The 11,070-nt window shown below is 38.5% G+C and overlaps 1 pseudogene; it reads left to right on the top strand.

The window, feature by feature from the left end:
* The first annotated feature begins 9,809 nt into the window (after positions 1-9,809).
* On the top strand, positions 9,810-10,620 carry LOC143390766 (replication factor C subunit 5 pseudogene; annotated as a pseudogene).
* Positions 10,621-11,070: the final 450 nt, after the last annotated feature.

Here is an 11,070-nt window from a genome sequence, read left to right as displayed (position 1 = left end):
GCGCCCGCTATCCAGATGCTCAGGATTCATCTGGAGTGTGAGAAAACTCCATGTCCTAAAAAATAAGTCAGCATAATTTCAAGGGAAGGATTTTCATTTTCTGACCTAAATAAGTCTTTTTCAACCCCAAAATGTCTTCCAAAAGACAGCGTTTTCCATTCTGGGAACTTTAAATGATGGAAGGCTGAAAAATTTAATGCAAGATATCTGCAAGTCAGTATAGCTTTTCCTTTCATACTGAGATGAGAAAAAGACATGACAAATTTACAAAGTTTGTAAAATACTGGCTTAAGAAGAAACACAGCTAACTTAATTTCAGATCAATTTAAAGGAATATATTTGGTATTTCTTGTATTTCACAGTTTTAATCTGTTTTCCAAACCCTCTCATAGAATTTGCCATGCAGAAAAGAAATATCATTCAGATAATTTGTTTAGCAGATGAATTAATATCTTTTAAAGAGACAAAGAAAGTCACTGTATAATGACAAAGGAATCACTTCAACAGGAGGAAGCAATTATAGATATATGTATATATGTGTGTGTGTGTGTGTATTTCAAAAATGGAGTGCCTAATTATATAAAGCAAACATTATTAGATCTAAATGGAGAGGTAGAATCTAATACAATCATTGGCGACTTCAACACTGCACTTCTGTCGATGGAAAGCTCAGGAAAAAAAAAATCACCAAACATCAGAGGTAACTATACTCTAGTTTACAAATGGACATAAGAGACAATTACAGGGCATTTTATCCAACTGCTAAAGAATACACATTCTTCTCATCAGCACATGGGATATTCCCAATGCTAAACCATATGTCAGGTCACAAAACAAGTCTCCAAAAAATTTTTTAAAAATTGAAATCTCAGCATGTGTTTTCTCCGACCACATGGAATAAAGCTAGAAATCAATAAGAGGAACTTGAGAAATATACAAATACATGGAATTCAAATAACATTCTCTTTTTTTTTTTAAAGAGAGAGAGAGAGAGAGGGAGAGAGAGAGAGAATTTTAATATTTATTTTTTAGTTATCGGCGGACACAACATCTTTGTTATGTATGTGGTGCTGAGGATCGAACCCAGGCCGCACGCATGCCAGGTGAGCGCGCTACCACTTGAGCCACATCCCCAGCCCCATCAAATAACATTCTCTTGAATGACCAATGAGGAAATCAAAAGGGAAATAAAATTTTTTTGAAACAAATATGAGTACAAATACAATGTGTTAAAATCCTTGATAGCCCATAAAAATAGTACTTAAAAAGTAGGGTATCACAGTAAGTGCCCAGATCAAAAGTAGAAATATTTCAAATAAAGGACCTAATAACGCACTGAAGGAATGAGAAAAGGAAGAATATATCAAACTCAGAATTGTAGGAAATAAATAAGAAAAATCAGAGGTAAACTATAAATAAATTAGATTTTTAAAAACAAAAATCCCCCCCAAAAAATACCCACAATGAAATTAAGGGTTCTTTTTGAAAAGATAAACAAAATTGACAAATCTCTAGCTAGACTAGCCACGAAAAAAAAAAAGATATGATGCAGATAAATAAAATTGTAGATGAAAAAGAAGATACTAGAACTGGTACTACAGAAATACAAAGGATCATTAGGGACTACTATGGACAGCTATATGCTAACAAATTGGAAAACCTAGAAGAAATAGATAATTTCTAACATATTTAGCCTGCCAAAATTGATCCATGGATGAGTACACTGAAAATCTGAACAAACCAATAAAAAGTAATAAGATTGAATCTTTAATTAAAAAAAAAAAAAATCTCCCAACAAAGAGAAGCCTTGGATCTGATGACTTCACTGCTGAATTTTTTCCAAAACCTCAAAGAAGGATTAATATCAATGTTTCTCAATCAATTCCAGAGTATTGAAAGGGAAGGAATCTTTCTTAATATGAGGCTAGAATCACCCTGATACCAAAACCTGACAAGAAACACAATGACAACAAAAACATAGGTCAATATTCCTAACGAATATAGATATAAAAATTTCTCCAAAAAATGTGGGCAAATCAAATCCAGCAACACATAAATGGATTATATAGCATGATCAAGTGATATTTATCCCAGGTATACAAAGATGATTCAATATATGCAAATCAACAAATGGAATCCATCATATCAACAGAATAATAAAAATCATATGATCATTCTCAATAGACACAGAAAAAGGATTTGATAAAATTCAACATTCCTTCCTGATTTTTAAAAAATCCTCAAAAAATTAGGCATGCAGGGAGTGTATGTCAATGCAGTAAGGGCTATGTATCCCAAATCCGCATCCTGCATCATACTGAATGTAGAAAGTCTGAAATCATTTCCTCGAGGTTCAGGAACAAGAAAAGGATGTTCACTGTCGAGAGCCATCTGTGGACTATGTGTAGACCAAATCAGCACGGAAGCCCATTGAATTGAAAAATCTGCTAATGGGGAACTTTAGAGGTAATCCTATTGCTAAGAGTGCCCAGATACATGTGAGTCCTATTCAACTCCACCATATCCCATACATCATCAGAAATGAGATGACCTGCTATAGCCACACAACCTGATATGGGTGTAGCCCACCAAGATGCAAATCAACATTTTGACTCCAAGACATCATGAAGCAAGAGTCTTATCCTTGAAAACTTATCCCTGCCTTTAATGTTAAATGAAACCACTGGAGCCATTTTCTAGTTGTTCATCTCTAGCATCCGTGTGGGCTGAACCTATCAGGTACCCTGCTTTTAAAAACCTATTCCTTGACTCTATCTTTTATTTCTTCACTAATTATTTCAGACTCTGTTTTCTCAGGTGGCTTATTCACTCCTGAGCAGGAAGAATTACCCTGGTGAGGCGCTCGCCACTTCATGACAGTCCACTTTCTCCACTCTTGTTCAATAGCGTATTAGAAGTCTTAGCCAGAACAATAAGGCCAGAGAGAAAAATAAAGGGCAATCCAAAAGGAAATGAGGAATTCAAATTATCCCTGTTTGCAGATGACATAGTTTTATATATACAAAAATCTAAGATTCCACCACAAACTATTAGAATTAATAAATGAGTTCAGTAAGGTTGCAGGATTTTTAAAAAATCAACATACAAAAACAAGTATCATTTTTTATGTGCAAACAACAAAATTTTTGAGAAAGAAATCAAGAAAGCAATCCCAGATATTCAAGATGGCAGATTAGAGAGGAAAACTGCATTTTCTAGTTGCTCTGTAGCTCAGAATTCAAGCACCAGGAATACTGCTTTCCAGCAAGGTAGGTGACATAGGGAACTCATTGAAATTCAATATTAGATAGTAAGAGACTCTTGGAGACTCAAAAACCCAGGTGATCTGAACAAAGGACAAGAAAGAATACATTGAAGCCAAACCAATGGCACCAGTGGCACGGGTCGACCACAGAAGGGAGGGGTAACACAAACAGAAACTCAGTGGACAAACTTGGCATGGAAAAACCTGTAGAAAAGCAGCCTGAACTCAGCTGAACCAGAAATTGCATTGCAAGCTGATTTTGAAGGGCTCTGTGTTTCTTAGCTGGCAAGTGGAGAGCTGAGGTGGGAGCCATCTTGTAGAAGCCACCCTGTAGTTTACTGGGAGATCATAACAAGTATTTCCACACTGTACCAGCAAGTGCCTACCATGTGATCTAGTGTGTACCTATCAGAAATGATTTAAATGGGTACAGACAAAATTGTACCCAAGGGGATTCAAGTCAGAGATATAAAGAAGAATACAACTCACTCTCCTTCTGAGTCTGGTGGCTCCCATGCCAGGTGAAGAGGGTGGGGAAACTCAACAGGTGGGCATGATTACCCTCGGGGACTGAGCCTGGGAAGGTGATATTCTTGAGTGGTGGAGTGTACAAGGCTTATGGAGGGTTAGCTGCCCCATCCTGTGAATAGAATTCTTCTGGGACCCTGAGATCTAGATGCCCAGCATTTGCCTAAACCTAGAGTTATATTGACCTAATACCCAACACAATCCCAAGGGTCTTTTTTTTACCCCTTGATACTGGAGATTGAACCCAGGGGTGTTCTACCACCAAGTTACATCCATCCCTTTTTAAATGACTTTGTTTTGAGACAGGCTCTCACTAAAAAAGTAGAGATACTACCATGTATTTTATCAGATCATAATGGAATGAAATTGGAAATCAACAACAAAATTAAAAATAAAAATTTATGCATCACATGGAGACTGAAAAATATCCTACTAAATGAACAATGGGTTACAGAAGACATCAAGGAGGATATTTAAAAATTCTTAGAGGTAAATGAGAACACAGACACAAGATATCAAAATCTCTGGGATACTATGAAAGCATTACTAAGAGGAAAATACATTGCATGGAATTCATTCCTTAAAAAAAGAAAAAGTCAACAAATAAATGACCTCACACTGTATCTCAAAGCCCTAGAAAAATAAGAACAAATCAGCAGCAAAAGCAGTAGAAGGCAAGAAATAATTAAAATTAGAGCAGAAATCAATGAAAATTGAAACAAAGAAACAGTTGAAAAAATTGACAAAAACTAAAAGTTGGTTCTTTGAAAAAATAAATAAAATTGATAGACCCTTAGCCATGCTAATGAAGAGGAAAGAGAGAACTTAAATTACCAGCATATGTTATGAAAAAGGCAATATCACAACAGACACTACAGAAATACAGAAGATAATTAGAAATTATTTTGAAACCTTATACTCCAATAAAATAGAAGACATTAAAGTCATCAACAAATTCCTTAAGTCATATGATCTGTCCAGATTGAGTCAGGAAGATATACACAACTTAACAGACCATTATCCAGTGAGGAAATAGAAGAAGCCATCAAAAGATTACCAAAGCTCAGGACCGGATGGATACATAGCTAAGTTCTACAAGACCTTTAAAGAAGAACTAATACAAATAATCTTCAATTTATTTCAGGAAATAGAAAAAGAAGGAGCACTTCCAAACTCATTCTATGAGGCCAATATCACCCTGATTCCAAAACCAGACAAAGACACTTCAAAGAAAGAAAGCTTCAGACCAATATTTCTAATTAACATAGATGCAAAAATTCTCAATAAAATTCTGGCAAATCAAATACAAAAACATATCAAAAAAATTGTGCACCATGATCAAGTGGGATTTATCCCAGGGATGCAAGGCTGGTTCAACATATGGAAATCAATAAATGTAATTCATCACATCAATAGACTTGAAGATAAGAATTATATGATCATCTCGATAGATGCAGAAAAAAAGCATTTGACAAAATACAGCACCCCTTTATGTTCAAAACACTAACTAGGGATAACAGAAACATGTCTCAACATGTAAAGGCTATCTATGCTAAGCCTCAGGCCAACATCATTCAAACAGAGAAAAATTGAAGGCATTCCCTCTAAAATCTGGAACAAGACAGGGATGCCCTCTTTCACCACTTCATTCAACATTGTTCTTGAAACACTGGCCAGAGCAATTAGCCAGACAAAAGAAATTAAAGGGATATGTATAGGAAAAGAAGAACTTAAATTAGCTCTATTTGCTGATGATATGATTCTATACCTAGAAGACCCAAAAAACTCCACCATAAAACTTCTAGAACTAGTGAATGAATTCAGCAAAGTAGCAGGATATAAAATAAACACCCATAATTCAAAGGCATTTCTATATATCAGTGACAAATCCTCTGAGAAGGAAAAGAGAAAAATTACCCCATTCACAACATCCTCAAAAAAAAAAAAAAAAGATACTTGAGGGGCTGGGGTTGTGGCTCAAGTGGTAGCGCACTTGCCTGACATGCATGCAGCCCGGGTTCAATCCTCAGCACCACATACAAACAAAGATGTTGTGTCCACCGAAAACTAAAAAATAAATATTAAAAAATTCTCTCTCTCTCTCTCTCTCTCTCTCTCTCTCTCTCTCTCTCTCTCTCTCTCTCTCTCTTTTAAAAAAAAATATAATGCAAAAAAATAAAAGAATAGCATTACCTTAGATTAGGTAGAGGGAAATGAAAGGAGGGGAAGGCACAGGATGTGGAGATAAGAAAGATAGTAGAATGAACAGACATTATTATTGTATGTATGTATGTGATTCTACAATATGTATACTCAGAAAAAATGAGAAATTATATCTCATCTATGTATGATAATTCAAAGTATATAAGTGCATTCTACTGTCATGTATAACTAACTAAAACAAATTTTAAAAATTTAAAAAATAAATCACAGCCATTATGAAAAACAGTTTGGAGTTTCCTTAAAAAGCTAGAAACAGAACTACCATGTATCATCCAGCAATCCCACTATTAGGTGTATATAGCCAAAGGACCTGAATTTGGTAGGTCAAAGAGACACCAGCATGTCCATATTTATTGTAGTACTGTTCACAATAGTTAAGATATAGAACAATCCAGTACCTGCCAGTAAATAAATGGATGCAGAAAATGTGGTAATATACACAATGGAATTTTACTGTCAAAAAAATAAATTCTGTCATTTGCAGCAATATGGATGGAACTGGAGGACATTATGCTAAGTGAAATAAGTCAGGCACAAGAAGACAAATACTGCATGTTCTCCCTAATATGTAGAAGCCCAAATGTTGAATAGAATAGTGGTCACCAGATCCCAGAAAGCAGGCAACAGAGAGAGGATGGTTAATAGGTACAGGAGTACAATAGGGTAGGAGAAATCACTTCTAATGTCCTATAGCATACTGGAATAACTACAGTTGACTAACTAATTAAGTATTTCAAAATAGCTAGTAGAACAGATTTTGAATGTTCTCAATACAAGAAATGATGTCTAAGATGATAGTCAGTTAACCTGATATGATCATAATGAATTGAATACAAAATTGAAATGTCACACTGTACTTTGTAAATAAAATTACTACACATCAATCAAAATAAAAAATATATTTTAGAAAATGTTTTTCACTTCTTCACCTTGAGAAATTCCTTAAAAAAATAAAAGCATATTCAAGGGAGTAAATTCCATGATGTGGTGACAGTGAAGCAGAATCCCATATTTTTTTCTGGACGTGAAGGATAGTATTTAGAAAACATTCTGATTCGGTACAGTGTAGTTACAGAGGAAGTCCTGAGATCTGCACAGGAGGGAGACGGAGCAGGTACTTCAAATGTACTACCTAATCACTATAATCTCAAGAGGAAGGTGTCATTATTCTCATTTTAAGGAAAAATAAACTGAATCTCTGAAGGGTAAGTAAAATGTCTAAGGTCACTCAACTCTTAAGTAATGGAGTGCTCTTTGCACTCCGACAATTAGTCTCCTGTGTTTTGAACACAGTGCTGCCTTTTCACTTTACCATAACATCTCATCAGCAAAATGAGCTAAATGCTCAGCAAGGTACAGATGTGCAGATTTCCTCAGAATATGCCTCATATTCCTTTGCATTAGAAAATACTCAGTAGTTGTTGGAAGGGAGACGTGGACTTGGTGCTTCAATTACCTGCTGGATTCATATCTCATTTTGAGCCATTAGAAAAAGTAGATGCATATGTCATAGATTTGGGAAAAATCAAGGAAACAAAAGTGAATGGCACTGCTCTTTTCCCACCTGAATTCTGAATGCACAGAGAGAGAGAGAGAAAGAAATGAGCAGATTGGAGCCAAAATGCCTCCTTTATTTCTACCAAAAGGTAAGTGGAGGGCCATAGCTTTAGGTCTGTCTCCAGCCAGGAGGGTTTGCCTGTATAATATGTACCCCAGAATTAGGGTTGTGTACCACAGGCCAACTGGGCAACCTTGGGCCTTTCTCCACTGGGGCCTGTGTCTGTTAATGTACAGCAGAGAGGAGCCAACCAGTATGTGAACGTCCGTCAGGAAGTTTTGTTCCTACAAAAAGAGAGTGAATAAAGCCCTGAGCTTCACAGGCCCAGTTCCTTCTCAAAATCTCAAATCAGAGTATTTACTCTACCCCTGACTGTGTGAAAAGGTTCTGAAGAAATAATCTAAGAGGAGCATGTGGGGGGGTGGGATTTCCCTTATGAAAACCAGGAATAAGGAAATGCATTACCTCCCCATTGTGGTTTAGATATGAGTTGACCCCCGAAAAGTTCACATGTGAGACAATGCAAGGATTTTCAGAAGTAAAATTAGATTATGATGGGTGTAACCTAATTGGTGGATCAATCCACTGATAATGGATTAACTGGTCAGTAACTGTAGGCAGGTAGGACATGGCTGGAGGAAGTAGGTCACTAGGGGTGTGGACTTGGGGTTTATATTTTGTCCTTGGAGAGCAGAGCTCTGCTTCTTGGTTGCCTTGTCCTGAGCTGCTTTCTTCCACTATGCCCTCCCACCATGATGTGCTGCCTCCCCTTAGGCCCTATGGTGAGTCGACTATGGAGTCGATTGAACCTCTGGAACCGTGAGCCAAACAAACGTTTCTTCCTCTAGGTTGTTCTTGTTGGGCATTTTAGTCACAGAGATGAAGAGCTAACTAAAACACTCCCTAAGAAGTTTCATTGTCTAATCTAATGACACTTGCTGACAAGGCCTGGGTATAGGAGACCCAAAACTGAAAGAGAGTGTCCTTTAACCAAAGCTGCATTCAAGCACCCAGACCTAGAAGGTGAGCAGGGCAGTGGATCAGGAAACCAAAGAGGAGCAGAGAGCTGTTCACCAAAACAGAGGATGACCAGGAATAGTATCTAGTGCTTGGGTGTGAAAGTCAGAGAAATGGGAATAGGAGTCAAGCAATAGCAGTAATAAACAAACACCTGAAACCAGAGCCATTGCCTGTGCCTGGGTTTTATAAGCCCACAGCAGCATGCTACATAAAAAAGGTCCCTAAAATCATAAATCCAAAAATGGCTGAATTTCATTAAACCTCTAGGGCTGTTCTTTCCACAGATGTGACAACACAGTTGTTTATGTACCAAATCAGTGACTCTCAAATGACATCTTTTGAAGGAGTTGCTGGCCTGTTACAGAATCAGTCAGAATAATTACTAAAAGTACAAATTCCTAGATCCTGCCCCTAGATAATTGACTCAGGAGTAGGTCTACACTGGAGCTCACAAGTCTGTTCTTAACAACCTCCCCAGGCAATTCTTAAGTGCAGCCACAGTTTAGGTACCTTGTTCTAGCTGGTACCATATCAGGAAAGGCCACTAAAAATCATAAAGGAGTGGTTAAGATTTTGTCTGGGCTTTGCAGCAGGGTGTAAACCATTCCAGACCAGGAGGATCCTCTGGGCACCTCAGCTACCTCTGGAGACAGGGCAGGGTTCTCTCCTGATATGGAGGACTCCTCACCATGAGGCAGACTCACTTTCATTGTAATGATGCAGCAGGAGACAGAGGGGCTGGCTGGTCTCATAGGCTTCCCAGCACTTCTTCAACAGGGAGCAAATGTTTCACAGAGGAAGCCCATGTCTCCTAGTATTTTGATCATTTTTATTCCTGTACATTACTTGCTTCTGGCTGTGAGCATTGGGGCACACCAAGATAGGGGCCAGGGTTCCAGGAACAGCACCCTCATTCCATGTCCCTCAATCATTCCCTGCTACCTAACCATGGTGTATCTCAGAGTTTATAAACTATCTACAGATAAGTGGTGTCCCAACACATATGGTATACATGTAAATGCACATATACATAGTCTAAAAATTTTATGTTAAAGTACTCATTCCTTTAAAAAAAATGCAATCCTTTGCACAGAAAGGAAAGGCTTTTAAACAAAAATGTGGGAGCACCAGGGTCTGGGGGGGTCCGGTCGCAGCTGGAGGCCCAAAGGTGTTGGGGTAAGACGACTGTGGCGGCCCCAATACCTGAGCCTCCCGGCCATGGAGGCCTCAGCACCCAGGCAGCAGCAGCAGCAGCCTGAGGCGGCCACGATCAGAAACCTGCCCTGGGTTGAAAAATACCAGCCACAGACACTGAACGATCTCATTTCTCATCAGGACATTCTGAGTACCATTCAGAAATTCATCAGTGAAGACCGACTGCCACACCTGCGTCTTTACGGCCCTCCAGGGACGGGAAAGACGTCCACCGTCCTAGCCTGTGCTAAACAGCTGTGCAAAGACAAGGAATTTGGCTCCATGGTCCTGGAGCTGAATGCTTCAGATGACGGAGGAATAGATATGGTTCAGGGGCCAATCCTGAGCTTTGCCAGCACAAGGACAATATTTAAAAAAGGGTTTAAGCTAGTGATCTTGGATGAAGCTGAGGCCATGACGCAGGATGCCCAGAATGCCTTGAGAAGAGTGATTGAGAAATTCACTGAAAATACCAGATTTTGCCCTCATTGTAACTATCTGTCCAAGATCATCCCCGCCTTACAGTCTCGGTGTACAAGGTTCCAGTTTGGTCCCCTGACACCTGAACTCATGGTTCCCTGCCTGGAACATGTCATAGAAGAAGAGAAAGTCAATATAAGTGAAGACGAGATGAAAGCACTTGTGACTCAGCGGAAATATGTGAAGGGCTCTAAATATTTTGCAGAGCACCAATATGGCCTTCAGGAAGGTGACAGAGGAGACTGTCTACACCTGCACAGGGCACCCGCTCAAGTCTGATATCGCCAACATTCTAGACTGGCAGAGGCCTAGGTGCTCCAAACCCATCTCCACATCTCAGGCCCATCACTGACTGGAGAACAGAGGACTCAGTCATAGGTGTGGCTGTGGGATGAAGCCAGTCTGCCCAGGTCTTGGAAAACTCTGGTCCAGGAGTGGATGGGCAGAAATTTAAAAGCACTGTCTGGTTTTTTGAAACACCAACATAGAAAACAATTTTAACATATATCTATCTTATCACGCTGCTTTTTACTTTTTTAGTATTTTTACCCTTTAGTGCTTGGATAACAGGAAATTGGCCTACCCCATTTTGGTCTGTAACATGAGGTTTTCAAATCTACTGTGGTCCGAATGTCTTTCAACTCAAGGAAATCACCTCCCAAGTTTATCAACCTAGTATTTGGCATTGTCTACTTCATAAACAGGTGCTAGTGACTTTCTGGCCCAAACTGTTCTATTCTTATAAAACAGTGAACACTTTAAAAACTAATCTTTTTGTTTCCCCTCTTGCAGTAGAATTTGT

This window comes from Callospermophilus lateralis, chromosome 2 (assembly GCF_048772815.1).
Source record: "Callospermophilus lateralis isolate mCalLat2 chromosome 2, mCalLat2.hap1, whole genome shotgun sequence".
In the NCBI taxonomy this organism is placed as follows: Eukaryota; Metazoa; Chordata; class Mammalia; order Rodentia; family Sciuridae; genus Callospermophilus; species Callospermophilus lateralis.
The sequence above is the reverse complement of the archived record's forward strand: the minus strand, read 5'-3'. Positions and strand labels throughout refer to the sequence as shown.